The 11834-nt window shown below is 37.6% G+C and overlaps 1 pseudogene; it reads left to right on the top strand.

Annotated features, from left to right (window-relative positions):
- The first annotated feature begins 515 nt into the window (after window positions 1-515).
- LOC107530215 (phosphoglycerate kinase 1 pseudogene) lies at window positions 516-1769 on the top strand (annotated as a pseudogene).
- The last annotated feature ends 10065 nt before the right edge of the window (window positions 1770-11834 follow it).

Below are 11834 nucleotides of genomic sequence, written 5' to 3'. Positions count from 1 at the left end.
GATGCATAAAATAATGCATATACAATGAAAGTACCTCAACATAATACATATTGAGGTGATGCTCAACGTATATGACAAATCCTCAGCTAATACACTTTATGGAAAAACTGCAAGCTTTTTCTCTTAGTTAGATCAGGAACAAGACAAGGATGTCCACACTCACCACTGTTATTCAGGATAGTACTGGAAGTACTAGCCAGAGCAATCAGGCAGGAGAAAGAAATAAAAAAACATCAAAATTGGGAATGAAGAAGTAAAAGTGTTTGCGGAGGACATGATTTATTATATAGAAAACCCTAAAGATTCCACCAAAAACTATTAGAAACAATAAACAAATACAGTGAAGTTGCAGGATACAAAATCAATGTACCAAAATCCATTGTGTTCCTATATACTAACAACAAAACTTCAGAAAAAGAAATGAAGAGTGACCGGCATGTGTTCTGCAGCAGATATTGACTGCAGTCTCCATCATTGACTGATCCCTGGCCTCTCTGTGCTGCTGTATTGCCAAGATGTCCCTTTCTAACAAGCTGATTCTGGACAAGCTGGACCTGAAGGGGAAGCGGGTCATCATGAGAGTGGACTTTGTTGTTTCTATGAAGAACAACCAGATAAAAAAACAACCAGAGAATCAAGGCTTCCATCCCAAATATCAAATTCTGCTTGGACAATGTAGCCAAGTCTGTTGTTATTATGAGCCACCTGGGTTGGCCCAATGGTGTCCGTATGCCTGACAAGTACTCCTTGGAGCCAGTTGCTGTAGAACTCCAATCTCTGCTGGGCAAGGATGTTTTGTTTTTGAAGGACTGCATGAGCCCTGAAGTGGAGAAAGCTTGTGCTAACCCAGCTGATGGGTCTGTCATCCTGCTGGAGAACCTTCACTTTTATGTGGAGGAAGAAGGGAAGGGAAAAAATACTTCTGGGAACAAAGTTAAAGCCAAGCCAGCTAAAGTAGAAGCTTTCCAAGCTTCACTTTCCAAGCTGGGGGATGTCTGTGTCAATGATGCTTTTGGCAATGTTCACTGAGTCCGCAGCTCTATGGTGGGAGTCTGTCTGCCACAGAAAGCTGGAGGTTTTTTGATGAAGAAGGAAATGAACTACTTTGCTAAGTCATTGGAAAGCCCGGAGTGGCCCTTCCTGGCTATCCTGGGCAGAGCTAAAGTTGCAGACAAGGTACAGCTGATTAATAATATGCTAGATAAGCAATGAGATGATTATTGGTGGTGGAATGGCTTTTACCTTCCTTAAGGTGCTCAAAAGCATGGAGACTGGCACATCTCTGTTTGATGAAGAGGGAGTCAAGAGCGTCAAAGACCTGATGTCCAAAGCTGTGAAGAATGGTGTGAAGATTACCTTGCCAGTTGACTTTGTCACTGCTGACAAGTTTGATGAGAATGTCAATACTGGCCAAACCACTGTGGCCTCTGGCATACCTGCTGGCTTGATAGGCTTGGACTGTGGTCCTGAGAGCAGCAAGAAGTACAATGAGGATTTCGCTAGGGCTAAGTAGATTGTGTGAAATGGATCTATGGGCATATTTGAATGAGAAGCTTTTGCCCCAGGGACCAAAGCCCTCATGGATGAGTCGGTGAAAGCCACTTCCAGGGGCTGCATCACCATCATAGGTGGTGGAGACACTGCCACTTGCTGTGCCAAATGGAATACAAGAGGATAAATTCAGCCATGTGAGTCCTGGGGATGGTGCCAGTTTAGAGCTCTTGGAAGGTAAAGTCCTTCCTGGGGTGGGTGCTCTCAGCAATGTTTAGTAATTTTTCTGCCTTTTGGTTCCTGTGCACATCCCCTAAGTCAGCTTAGTGCTTCCCACATTTCTATTTGATATTGGCTAAAATCTTCCCCCATGTCAAGATTCAGCTACTGCCCAAGAGATGCAACCCAGAAACACTTAAACAGTTGCACAGCATCTCAGTTTATCTTCATTGCACGCTGAACTTACCTCCTTTCTTCAGGATCTTATTTGAATTTCTTAATGAATAAGCCATTGTGCATTTTAGAGTATATATATTTATAGTGAGCCTATTAAAAGAAAGTAAGCTGTTAGCTTAGTTCTCTTATTGGAGTAGCTTATTCTGATTAGCTTTGTCATTGTTTCGCTACCCAGCATGAAAATGAGGTGAAATTCCACTTGGAGGGAGGGAGGGAGACAAAAAGTTGGTGATCTGTTAAATAAATAATAAAAGTATTCATTGGACCTGGGAAAAAAAGAAAAAGAAATGCAAGACAAAATTTCATTTGCAATTGCAACATAAAGAAAAAAATACCTAGGACCAACCATAACAAAGTATGTGAAAGATCTGTGAACTAAAAACTGTAAGACATTGTTAAAAGAAATTGAAGAAGACACAAAGAAGTGAAGAGATACTCTGTGTTAATGGATTTGAAGAATTAATATAGCTAAAATGGCCATATTACTCAAAGCAATATACAGATATAATGCAATCCCCATCAAAATCCTAATGACATTTTTTAAAGGAATAAAGCTAAAAATTATCAGATTTTTATAAAACCTCAAAAGACCCCAAATAGCCAAAGCAATCCTGAGAAAAAAAGAACAAAGCTGGAGGTTTCACACATCCTGACTTCAAAGTATACTACAAAGCTACAATAATCAATACAGCATGGTATTGGCAGAAAAGAACAGATACACAGATCAATGGAATATAATTGAGGGCCCCAAATAAACCCACATGTATACGAGCAAATAATCTTTAACAAAGGACCCAAAAACATACAATAGAGAAAAGAAAGCCTCTTCAATAAATGGTGCTGGGAAAATTGGAAAGCCACATGCGAAAGTATGAAACTAAGCTGCTATTTGTCACCATACACAAAAATTAACTCAAAATGAATCAAAGACCTAAATGTAAGACCTGAGACAATAAATTACATAGAAGAAAACACAGGTACTAAACTTATGGACCTTGTTCTTAGAGGATTTTATGAATCTGACCTCATGGGCAAGGAAAGTAAAAGCAAAAATATAAATGAATGGGGCTATAACAAACTAAAAAATTTCTGCACAGCAAAAGAGCCCATCCACTAAACAAAATGCAACCAAACACATGGGAGAAGACATTTGCAAGCAGCACCTCCAATAATGGTTTAAGATCCAAAATATATAAAGAATTCATATAACTCAACATGAAACAAACAAACAATTCAATATAAAATGGGCAGAGGACCTGAACAGACATACAAATGGCCAACAGATATATGAAAAGATGTTCAACCTCACTAACAACTAGGGAAATGCAAATAAAAACTACAATGAGATACCACCTCACACCTGTTAGAATGGCTATTATCAACAAGACAAGTAATAACAAGTATTGAAGAGGTTGTGGAAAAAAAGGAAAACTCATTCCCTGCTGGTGAGAATATAAACTGGCACAGCCACTATGGGAAACAGTATGAAGGTACCTCAAAAAATTAAGAACAGAGTTACCATATGACCCAACCCCTCTGAGGGTATCTACCTGGAAAAATTGACATTTATTTGCAATGATATATGTGTCCCTATCTATGTTCATTGCAGCATTATTCATGGTGGCCAAGACATGGAAACAACCAAAGTGTCCTTCGACAGATGATTGGATAAAGAAGACGTGGTTCATATATACAATGGAATACTACACAGCCATAAGCAAAGATGAAATCCTGCCACTGGCAACAACATGGGTGGACCTTGAGAATATCAATCTAAGTGGAATTAGTCAGAAAGAAAAAGTCAAGAAACATGGTTTTAATCATGCAAGATTTAAAACTGAAAGTAACAAATAAACAAACAGCAAAAGCAAACAAAAACTCATAGACATGATTAAAAGTATGGTGGTAACCAGAGGGAAAGTGGGTAGGGGGAAGTAGTAAAGGATAAAGGAGGTGAAATATATGGTGAAGGAAAAATATTTGACTTTGGGTTTAAACACAAAACGCAATATACAGATTATGTGTTATACAATTTTGCACTTGAATCCTATGTAATTTTATTAACCAATGTCACCCCAATAAGTTTAATAGAGTTTTAAAAGAATGAAAGAGAGGGTATTACTACCTACTTTACAGAAGTAGAAAAACACTGTAAAAGACTGTGAACAATTGTATGCCAACAAAGTAAATAAACAGATGAAATGGACAAATTCTTAGAAAAATGCAAACTACTGTACCTAACCTGAAATAGCCAAGCCGAATAAGTCTATAACAAGTAAACAGATTGTTACTTATCCAAAAACTACCCTCAAAGAAAAGCCCAGGCTTAGATGGCTTTATCACTTAATTCTACCACACATTTAAAGAAGGATTAATACCAATACTTCACAAACTTTTCCAAAAACTAAGAGGGTAGACTTTTTCTTACTTGCCAATTACAGATGACATTCAATATTATTTTATGTTACTTTGAGGTGTAGGTCAGAGTGGTTAGACATTTATATAATTTATGAAATGATCCCCCTAATAAGACTGATATCCATCTGACACCATACATAGGTATAATATTATTGATTATATTCCCTATGCTGTATTTTATATCTTCATTACTATTTTTTAACTGCCAATTTGTACTTCTTAATACCTTCACCTTTCTCACTCAACCCCTCATCCCATTCCCATCTGGCAACTATCAGTTTTTTCGCTGTATCTATGAGTCTGTTTCTGTTTTGTTTGTTCATTTATTTTGTTCTTTAGATATAAGTGAAATTATATGGTACTTGTCTTTCTCTGACTTATTTCACTTACTATAACACCATCTAGGTACATTTCTGTTGTTGCAAATGGTTAGATTTCATATTTTTATGGCTTAGTAATATTCCATTGTATATATGTACCACATTATTTTATCCAGTCATCTATTGATAGGCATTTTGGTTGCTTCCATATCTTGGCTATTGTAAATAATGCTGCAATGAACATAGGGTTGCATATGTCTTTTTGAATTAGTGTTTTGGATTTCTTTTGATAAATACCCAGAAGTGGAATTGCTGTGTCTTAAGGTAGTCTCATTTTTAATTTTTTGAGGAACCTTCATGCTATTTTTCATAGTGGCTGCACCAATTTACAATCTCATCAACAATGCATGAGAGTTACCTTTTCATCACATCCTCACTATCGCTTGTTTTTTGCTGATTTATTGTTGATAGCCATTCTGACAGGTGTGAGGTGATATCTTGTTGTGGTTTTAATTTGCATTTCTCTGTGGTTTTAATTCGCATTAGTAATGTTGGTTATATTTTTATGTCTATTTGATATCTGTATATTCTCTTTGGATAAAAGTTTATTAAGGTCTCTGCCAATTTTATAATTGGATTGTTTGTGTTTTTGGTGTTAAGTTGTATGAGTTCTTTTTAAATTTTGTATATTAACCCATTTTTAGGTATATCATTGACAGATATCTTCTCCCAATCAGTATTTTAGATGGTTTCCATTGCTGTACAGTAAATTTTTAGTTATAGTTTAATTTGTTCATTTTTTTCTTTTATTTTTCTTGCCCCAGGTGGTATATCAGGAAAAAATATTGCTAAGAGAAATGTCAGAGATTTCAGTACCCATATTTTCTTCTAGGAGTGTTATGGTTTTGAGTCTTACATTTAATTTTTAATCCATTTTAAATTTATTCTTGTATATGGTATAAGAAGGTGGTCTAGTTTCATTTTTTTGCATGTATCTATCCAGTTTTCACAACACCATTTATTGAGTAGACTGTTTTTACCACCATTGAATATTCTTGCCTATTTTTGTCAAATATTAATTGACCATACAGGCATGGGTTTATTTCTGGCTCTCTATTCTGTTCCATGGATCTATGTGACTGTTTTTATGCCAGGGTCATGCTGTTTTGATTACTATAGCCTTTTAGTATAACTTGATATCAGGTAGTATGATAACCTCAATTTTGTTCTTTCTCAAGGTTGCTGAAACTATTTGAGGTCTTTTGTGGTTCCATATAAATTTTATTTTATTTTTTAAAATTTATATTTATTGTTGAAAGTATTACAGGTGTCCCATTTTTTACTCCATTATTGTCTGTGTCCATGGGTTATACATATATGCATATAACTTCTTTGGTTAATCTCTTCCCAAGCCCCACATCCGTTTCCTCTTTGATACAACAGTCTGTTGCAAGCTTCAGTGTCTCGGGGACTATTTTGTTTATCAGTTTCTTTTGTTCATTAGCTTCTTCTTAAATAAGAACCTTCAACATTTCATGGTTTGGTGATGATGAACTCCTTTAGCTTTTTCTTATCTGTGAAGCTTTTTATCTGAACTTCAATTCTAAATGACAGCTTCGCTGTGTAGAGTAATCTTGGTTGTAAGTTCTTGCTTTTAATCACTTTGAATGTTTCTTGCCATTCCCTTCTGGCCCACAAAGTTTATGTTGGGAAATCAGCTGACAGTCATATGGGTGCTCCCTTGTAGGTAACTAACTGCTTTTCTCTCACTACTTTTAAGATTCTCTTTTTGTCTTTAAACTTTGGCATTTTAATTATGATGTGTCCTTGCTGTGGGCCTCTTTGGGTTCCTCTTGTTTGGGACTCTGTGCTTCCTGGACTTGAAAGTCTATTTCTTTCCCCAGGTAGGGGAAGTTTTCTGTTATTATTTTTTCAAATAGATTTTCAATTTCTTGCCTCTTTCTTCTCCTTCTGTACCCCCATAATATGAATGTTATGCCACTTGAAGTTGTCCCAGAGGCTCTTTATACTATCTTCATGTTTCTGTATTCTTTTTTTTCTATTTGCTCTTCTGATTGGGTATTTTTTTGCTTCCTCATAACCCAGCTTGCTGATTTGATTCTCGGTATCCCCTACTCTACTGTTGATTCCCTGTAAATTATTCTTCCTTTCAGTTAGTGTAGCCTTCCTTTCTGACTGGTTCTTTATTATGTCATTGATGATCTCACTAGTTTCCTTAATAGTCTTACTAAAATCCTTGAACATCCTTATAAACATTGTATTTATCTCTAAATCTAGTAGCTTGCTTGGCTCTATTTCATTTAGTTCTTTTTCTGGAGATTTTTTCTGTTTCTTTCATTTATGACATGCTTCTTTGCCTCCACATTTTGGCTGCTTCCAGGTGTTGGTTTCTCTGTGTTAGGTAGAGCTGCTATGTCTCCTGGAATTGGTAGAGTGTCTTTGCGTAGTAAGTATACTGTAGGGCTCAGTTGCTCAGTCTCTTCAGTTACCCGCACCGGGCCTTCTAGGTGCTCCCCTGTGTGTGCTGTGTGCACTGTCCTGTTATTGTTGAGCCTTGGTTGCTATTGGCATCACTTGGAGGAATTGACCCCCAAGCCAATCTGCTCTGAGAATCAGCTGCAACTACAGCCAAAGAGCTGCTGTGTTGGAGACTCCCTTATGGAGCAGGATTTGCTTCAGTGGGGCTTTGGTGCTCACCAAGTCTGCCCATTGAGTGTGTCACTCATGGATGTGGTAGGGTTGTAATCCAGTGTGGTTGAAGCCGACTACCAGGTGCACTGTATCTGAGGCCTCCCAGGAGGTGCAAAGTCAGCCTCTGCCAGTGCCTTGCCCAGGGCCACCCAGCATGAACTACACAGCAATCTTTACATGGCTGCTACTTGTGCTGGGCTTGGAGGTGCCCAGGAGAGGCCAAGCTATGAAAACAATGCAGGCTGCCACTAGTGCTGTGCCTGGGGACACTTATCAAGAGGTATGGGGCACGCTGAGTTCAGCTGCTGCTTGTTTGAGAGATTTTCAGAAAGTCCCAAGCATGAGGCTAGAGATGCCACTTGCATAGAAAAGCCATTGGAAATGACTTGGATGAGCTTGCAAGTGGGGAGGGGCGGGGCCTCCAGGAATCACCAGGGCAGGGCATAAGGTGTGAGTGAGGATGGTGGAAATTCAAATATGGCTCTTGCTGGCTCTGTGGGGGTTGAGCTCGTCAAAGAAGGAATGGCCTCTGCCAGCTCTTCTGTCTGGGAGTAAGCTGTCCCTCCAGCTCTTTCTCTGATTCCAGGAAAGTTATTTCCTCCATGAATGTCCCAGATTCCTTTCAAGCTGCTGCACAGTGCTGGAGCTTAGAAGGAGTGTGTCTGCCTAAGTCCATGTGTTGGCCCCTTAAGAGGAACTGCCTGGGACTCCAGCAGCCTCCGAGTCACTCAGCCACAGTCCTTCTTGGTTTTTACAGCCCGAAGTTGTGGGGACTTCTCTTCCTGGTAATGGAACCCTGGGCTGGGGGGGCCTGATGTGGGGCTGGGACCCCTTGCTCCTCTGGGAAACCTCCACCAACTGAGATATCCCACCTGGGTATGGGATGGGCCCCTCTCCTTGATTCAGCCCAGATTCTGCGCTACGGCCTCTGCTCGTCCTACTGGTCTAGATGTGCTTCTTCAGTTCCCTAGTTGTAGGACTTCTGTTCAGCTAGATTTCAGGAGGTTCTCAGTGATGGTTGTTCTGTATTTTAGTTGTAATTTTGATGTGGTTGTAGGATGCGGTGGATACCTTGGTTACCTATGCCACCATCTTGTTGTCTCTTCTCCATATAAATTTTAGAATTATTTGTTTTAGTTCTGTGAAAATGCCATTGTTCTTTTGATAGAGTTTACATTAAGCCTATATATAGATTGCTTTGGTTAATATGGACATTTTAACAATGTTACTTCTTCTTATTTATGAGCATGATATATGCTTTCATTTATTTGTATCTTCAATTTCTTTCTTGAACACCTTATAATTTTCCAAATACAAGTCTTTTACCTCCTTGATTTAATTTATTTCTGGGTATTTTTGGTGCAATTTTATATGGGATTGTTTTTTAAATTTTTTTTTTCTGATAGTTTGTTATTTGTGTATATAAATACACCTGATTTCTGAATTTGAAATTTTAATCATGCTACTTTACTGAATTAATTTATAAGTTCTAATAGTTCTTTGGTGGAATCTTTAGAGTTCTCATCTGCCAGTAATGACAGTTTTACTTCTTTTTTCCAATTTGTGTTTTATTTATTTTCCTTTTCTGATTGCTGTGGCTAGGACTTTCAATATTATGATGAATAAAGGTGGTGAAGGTGGACATCCTTGCCTTGCTCCAGATTTAAGAAACACACATTTATCTTTTCCCCCTGCTTACGTTAGCTGTGGGTTTGTCATATATGGCCTTAATTATGTTGAGATAGGTGCCCTCTGTTCCCACTTTGTTGAGAGTTTTTATTATAAATTTATTCTGTATTTTCTCAAATGTTTTTTCTTTCTCTATTGATATAACCATGTAGTTCTTATTCTTAATGTTTTATGGGCTATCACGGTAATTTACTTGCAGATATTGAACCTACCTTACATTCCAAGAATAAATCCCACTTGATTATGGTTTATGATCTTTTTACTGTATTGCTGAATTTGATTTGCTCAAATTTTGTTGAGGATTTTTGCATCTACATTGATCAGGGACAATGGCCTATAATTTCTTTTTTTTGTAATATCTTTGTTTGGTTTGCAATCAAGGTAATGATAGCCTCTTAAAATGAGCTTGGAAGCCTGCCCTCCTCTTGAATTTTTTTGAATGCTTTGAGAAGGATAGGTTATATTCACCTGTGAAGCCATCTGGTCTAGGACATTTTTGGGGGTTATTTTGATTATTGATTCAATTTTATAAATACTTATCTGTCTGTTGACATTGTTTATTTCTTTTTTTTTTCTTTTTTAAATATATTTTTATTGATTTCAGAGAGAGGAAAGGAGAGGGAGAGAGAGATAGAAACATCAATGATGAAAGAGTCATTGATGGAGCCCACACATCAGTCATGTGCCCTGATTGGGAATCAAACCCCGATCGCCTGGATCCTAGGTCGACACTCAACCGCTGAGCCATGCCCGGCTGGGCCACATTGTCTATTTCTTATTGACTCAGTCTTAAAAGTTTCATATTTCTAGAAATTTATCCATTTGTCCAAGACTGTCCAATTTGTTGGCATATAATTATTCATAGTATTTTTAAACCCTTTGTTTTACTGTTATTTCAGTTGTCAGTTTTCTTTCACTTATTATTCTATTTATTTCCATCCTTTATCTTTTTTCTTGATGAGTCTAATGAAAGGTTTATCAATTTTGTTTATTTTTTAAAAGCTTACTCTTGGTTCATTGATGTTTTGTACTGTTTTTAGACTTCATATTTTATTTTCTACTTTAATCTTTATTATTTTCTTCCTTCTACTCACTTTGGGCTTTGGTTGTTCTTCTTTTACTATTTTCAGGTGTAATATTAAGTTACTTATTTGAGATTATTTTATTTCTTGAGGTGGGCCTGTATTATTATGAATTTCCCTCTTTAAACTGCTTTGGCTGTGTTTCATACATCTGGATAGTTATATTTTCATTTTCATTTGTCTCAAGGTATATTTTGACTTTTCCTTCATCTCATTAACTCATTTGTTGTTTAATAGCTTGTTATTTAGCCTCTATGTGTGTGTATGCGTATTTTCAGTTTTCTTATTGTAATTGATTTCTATTTTCATACCATTGTGGTTGTTGAAAATTTTTGATATGATTTCAAAATTATTCAATTTATTGAGTCTTGTTTTGTGGTGTAACATGTGGTCTGTCCTGGAAAATATTCTATATGTGTTTGAAAAGGATGTATATTCTGCTGCTTTGGGTTTAAATGCTCTAAAAATATCAATTAAGTCCATCTGGTCAATGTGCCATATAGGGTTGCTGTTTCCTTGTTGATTTTTTTTTTGTCTGGATAATCTATATATTGATGTTGATGTGGTGTGAAAATCCCCTACTCTGAATGTATTACTGTGGATTTCTCCCTTTATGTCTGACAATGTTTGCTTTATATATTTAGATGCCCCCACGTTAAATGCATAGATATTTATAAGTGTTATGTCCTCTTGTTAGATTGACCTTTTATTATTATGAAATGCCCTTCTTTGTCTCTTGTTGCAGCTTTTGTTTTTAAGGCTAATTTGTCTCATATAAGTATTTTTACTTCAGCTGTTTTTTCAAAATTTCCATGTGCATGAAATATCTTTTTGTTGTTGTTGTTAATCTTCACCCAAGGATATTTTTTCCATTGATTCTTCAGAGAGAATGGAAAGGAGGGGGGAGACAAAGAGAAACATTGATGTGAAAGAGACACAAAGATTGGTTTCCTTCTGCAAATGCCCAAACCGGGGCCGGGGATGGAGCTTGCAACCAAAGTATGTGCCCTTGACCAGAATAGAACTTGTGATCTTTCAGTCAGTAGGCTGACACTCCAACCACTGAGCAAAATTGGCTAAGTCTGAAATATCTTTTTTCATCCCTTTATTTTCAGTCTGTTTGTTTCTTTTTATCTGAGGTAGGTCTTACAGGCAGCATCTATACTTGTTTTGCTTTTTAAACCATTCAGTTGCACTGTGTTTTTTGATTGGGTCACTTACTCCACTATGATGCAAGCTGAGGCCAGCCACCGCCTGTGCTAAGCTTGTAGCTCCTTAGTTGGAGCTACATTACAATCCAAGCCTGGCCACCCTTATGCCAGCTTTGGAGCCACCCGATGTGAGTATTAATGGAAATTGAGACTGGTCACTGCTTGTTCTGGGCCTGGGGCCATTTGGAGAGACCTTTAATGTACACTGAGACCAGCATCTTTTTATGTGGGTTTGTTTACCTTGGAGAGAGTCTGTAGAGTGAACCAAGTGTGGCCTCCACTTGTGTGGGATTATAGACCTTTGAGAAAGTCTGCAATGTAAGCCTAGCCTAGCCACTACTTGTGTGGGGTTTGCAGCCCTTAGAGTGAATCTGCAACATGAATCTAGGCAGGCTGCTTGTGTGGAGGAGCCACTGAAAGGGTATCAGGATGGATGAGTCAGTTGGATGGGATGG

This window comes from Miniopterus natalensis, chromosome X (genome assembly GCF_054644295.1).
Source record: "Miniopterus natalensis isolate mMinNat1 chromosome X, mMinNat1.hap1, whole genome shotgun sequence".
In the NCBI taxonomy this organism is placed as follows: Eukaryota; Metazoa; Chordata; class Mammalia; order Chiroptera; family Miniopteridae; genus Miniopterus; species Miniopterus natalensis.
The sequence above is the reverse complement of the archived record's forward strand: the minus strand, read 5'-3'. Positions and strand labels throughout refer to the sequence as shown.